Here is a 4,848-nt window from a genome sequence, read left to right on the forward strand (position 1 = left end):
CCATTATTCTCTGTAATAATTGTGTCATAATAATTCAACAATAAATTTCTATGTTAAACACTAATTCCTAATGGAGAGAGTTCTTGATCATGGCTGCTTGCAGTGGTGCTCTTACCAGGCCTGTAATCCCTCTAGAAAATGAGGTGGACACAAATAATAATAAACACTAGTTCCCTCCAATGTTTGTGGAATTGCAGATGCATTAAAATCTATGCCAATCACAGATAAAGCATGAACTCAACATTCAGCCTAACAATGAACTAGGAAAAGTGTTTTAGTTTTTTTTAAAACCAATAATGTTAAAATGGCTTTTTGGTATACGAAGACAGTGTTTACCAAATCCAGTAGTCAGGGTACTGTAACTGCATGTTATTATAGCAGAAGTAAACCTGAAATAGTACCATCTCCATCTTTTTAAAATAATGGTTATAGGAAACATACACTGTAGGGTGTCCGAGAGGGTTTGAGAAATCGCGTTGACTAGCTGACTTGCATTTCCAGCTCCAGAATGGAGACAAATTGGTAAAACCCTTTATGGTGGAAAAGCTTTTACTTTAACTCAGAGACTACTCTAATTTTCATAGCTTTAGCGAAATACCAGAGGCAATGCTGTCTGAGAGAAGAAAACTCAGTAATTACAAGCCGATTCGGCTTGTTTAAAGGGATCTATATTCTACCGCCATCTAAATATGTGGTCTTGCACAGAGTCCTGTAAGGGGACCTCTATACTGGTAAGTTTTTCTAAGTCTTGGGGGGGTATTCAATCCCAGCCACTATTTGCGACCGGGGAAATAGCGGCAACAGCATTGAAGAGGCAGATCGACAGAATGGGACGACTATGTCTATTTCGGCCATGAATTGTCGCGATCGCAGCAGAATATCGTCAATCCATGGCCGTTTACACGGACATGCCCCCTTTTCGCCGAACTTGAAGCAGGACATTGAATCCCGCCTGGCGATCTGCGGTCCAACAAAACGAAAACGGGCCAGAGTCACGGCTGTCGGGCCGGATCGACAGTCATGACCCGGGATTGGATACCACCCTTAGCATCTCAATTAAAGCACACCCGAGAACAGAAGTTGAGGCTCTTTCAATTTGCTTTATCGTCCAGTTAACCCAGGGGGTGATCACACAGCACATACACTGGTGGCCAAAATTGTGGACACTTGAATGTTTTTCAACTTTGAATGCTTAACTAAAATGTTACACTTTATGCAGTGATTCATATATCAAATGAAAGGGAATTTAATGCTAAATTCAACACAATAAACAGGTCACATATTTGCATTGCAAGAGTAGTTATGCAGTAAAAACTACCATTAGGGTGAAAATCCCTGTGTACTTATGATGTCACTGTCATATCAGTCTTTCATTGGGAATCTTTTATTTTTCAAGACAGCAGCACAGCGACGTGGCATTGAGCCAACCAATGTCTGGAGCTCTTCCTTCTTTATTATGTGGTGCCATGAGACAATATTAACCTCATTTAATTCTCTTTTATTGGATGGACGCCTCAGATGTACCAGTTTTTTCAAACGGAACCACAAATGTTCTATGGGGTTCAGGTCTGGGCTGTTTCCTGGCCATCCCAGCACCTGTATGTCATTCTCTGTGAACCACTGTTTGTATATCCGTGCATTGTGGCAGGGAGCTGAATCCTGCTGGAAAAAAATGGGGCATTATCTGGAAAAAAATCCCTGATAGAAGGTAGAAGTTTTGGTTGTAGGATGGTGTCAATGTACTTTCTACTGTTCAGTGTTCCATCTGTGACATGAAGGCGGCCTACAGCATCTGCTGTCATACATGCCCAGATCATAACACTTGCAGGATTCTTTGTTGTCGCTTGAATGCAATCTGGATGTACCTCTTCCCCGATGTCTCATGTATTTTCTCCCATCACTACCAAATATCGATATCTTAGTTTCGTCACTCCATATCACTTGTTTCCACTGAACTTCTGTCCATGGAATGTGTTCTTTTGTCTACTGCATTTGTTTTTGCCACTTCTTTTTATTCAACAATGCCTTTTTTTCGGGGAATCCTATCTTTAAGGACAACCTCCGTTAGTCTCCGTATCGTTCTTGAACTGACACAAACATCATTTGCATTCAGTTAGCTGCTAATGGCCGCAGATGACATCCATCTGTCCCTGACACAAATTTGTTTTATTCTACTATCATCAATGGCTGTTGTGCACTTTTTCTGGCCTTTTCCTTCTTTGTTTTGTATAGATTGTGTTTCCTGATAGCGTAAACAAAACTTTTGTACTACTGATAGTCGCATTACCACCAACTTCTCTTACAATTGCTGCATACAAAAGATCATCTTCACATAAAACAACAATCCTAGATCTCTTCCTGGATGACCAGTCACCACTTTCCCTGGACGACATAGTTTTATTTATTTTTTACAGTCAATAGCACTAAACAAACATCCAACCATAAATGCACTTCCGTAACCAACTTTATTCTGCAAAATGAAAAAGCCAAACTGAACGTTCCCACCTTTGAACATGACCTTGCACCTGCTCAAATACAACAGCTGATCATTGGTCCTCAGAATAACAATTCCGATTGGCTAGTAGTATCTGTTACTACAATCTGCTTCTTGAGTCTCACGCATCTGTGCTTCCTTGCCTGACTTAAAAGTAGCATAACTTCTCTTGTAATGCAATGTAATTGCTCTGTTTATTGTGTTGAATTCATATCCTTTAATTTGATATATGAAGCATTGCTGTGCGTGAAGTGTAACCATTTTTATAAGCATTCAAAGTTGAAAAACATTAATATTTCAAAGTGTCCGCAATTTTGGCCACCAGTGTATATAAATGCATGTAATATGTGCTGGATCAATCCCACAGGGATCGCCAGCTCTTTTTGAATTGGCATACAGTAGCGCCTAAAACTAATAGCTTTTGCCGATTCCCAGCCAGTGCTGGCAATCCTTGGTGGCTCGATCCTGCATGATAACATTTGGATAGATAAGTAGTGTATAGACCTGTGCTTTGTAATTGACTAGATGTGTCTGATGTGCACAGATGAGCGTGAGTAGACTTATAGCATTAATGTTATCAGATATTTATTGGACACAATGCCTTATCTCGATAACAAAATGCTTATGTCTCAATGCTGCACATAAAAATGATGTTTATCAATAAAAAAAAAGAAAAATGAAAGTATGCAGTATTTGAGGGTAAAAAAAAGAATGCAGTCACTACTCTGTGCTGCTGGTGCAGGCTGTGCATATTGTTCTGCACAAGGGAGAGTCACTGGAAACCAGGGGTTGCTGTATGGTGGAGGCTGGCGTCCTGACTGCAGGTGGTGCACCAGAAATACCTGGAATCTTTTTTCCTTTCCCTCGACCATTCATCTACGACTCGTCTAATGCCAGGGTTGCATTCCACAGCGCCTCACACGAGCGTGTGCAATAATGTATATGTGTGTGCTGTGTGATCATCCCCTGCACTACACTTGGTAGGTGCTGCAGCCACCTCTAGTTATATACAGTTTTGTCCTCATTATACTGATCCTGCTATTTTCTCCTCAGCTGGTGGATTTACACCTTAATATTAGATGTTTAAATAATGATACTTCCTTGTATCCACTAATAATGTGGTTTTAGTCAGCAAAACAGCTAGTTTTTAATATGAAGTTAGGCTTTATGCATCAAAAAAAAATTTAAGATGTAGTTTCCTTAAGCATAAAGTGTTAATGTCAATGCAGTTATAAATTGCAGCACCCGTAGTAATGGCATATAATGGAGTTTTTACTGGTGTTCAAGCAAATATGGCTTTGCCCCAACATTTCATTTTTTTTTTCAGTAAACACTCCTAGTTGGTTGTATAGCAGATGTAACATTCATCTACAGCTGGAGTGCCTCTCATACAGCTCTAGCCCTCACCAGATCCCCTCCGCTGGCGGAGAGGCGCACCATCTCACCTGCACACACATCCCCGTCACTGGGCGGTGGAATCCCTACAAGTGTCTGCTTCAGGGAGGCGGCAGAGAGCTCTGTCAGAACAGGGTGCGTGAGCGTCTTGTGCATGCTCACCCCCTTCCGGTGGATGGCGGGGACTGGTGATTCTATCACCAGCCCCTGGCTGAATGAACTGCGCTCCATCTGTATGTAGCCTTTATTACTGCAGCACAGAATATGGACACTTCCATTTGGTATAGTCACATGGCCATGCTGTTAACTTTGTGCAACTGAGTTTGTGTGTATAAAGTTTTTTTTCCTGAGAACCGCTCTAGCACACTACAGCTTTGGGGCAGCTGCAGGGGGTAGGATTGGGGTCAGGCCCTTAAAAGTTAACACAGGGCTTCAGTTTTTGCAGTCAGAGACTACTTTTCCCTCCTAATCAGGTGTGTGCGACCAGCATGGGCACGGATCGGTATTAGTTGAAAACTCAGCATTTCTTTGGTGGCTAATATCACCCTTCTGAACACCGCCAAGTCATTACCATTAGATGGTGGCAAAGATCTGAATGGTAAAATCATTGATATTGTAAGAAATACATCAATATCCATCCCTGGACTGGTGGACATTGTACTGTATTATTGAAGCCTGAATTTAAGTAAGGTTAAGAAATTGGTACAGGGTCGATCTTATTTAGGTCAACATACACTGGGTCGACATGCCTAAGTTTGACAGTGTCGGAAGGTCGACAGTCAAAAGGAAAGGTTTTTCATGTTTTTTGTTGTCCTGAATGTCGACATAGTAGACAAGAACAGCATCTTAAGTGTACCACTGTGCTTACATTACATATGACCAAAGTATGGCAAGTGCCAGAAATAAAGTCAGGGGGGGGTTTCAATAAAAATGTTCAGCTGATTTATAATGAATTATGA

This window comes from Crinia signifera, chromosome 5 (genome assembly GCF_055691185.1).
Source record: "Crinia signifera chromosome 5, ASM5569118v1, whole genome shotgun sequence".
In the NCBI taxonomy this organism is placed as follows: Eukaryota; Metazoa; Chordata; class Amphibia; order Anura; family Myobatrachidae; genus Crinia; species Crinia signifera.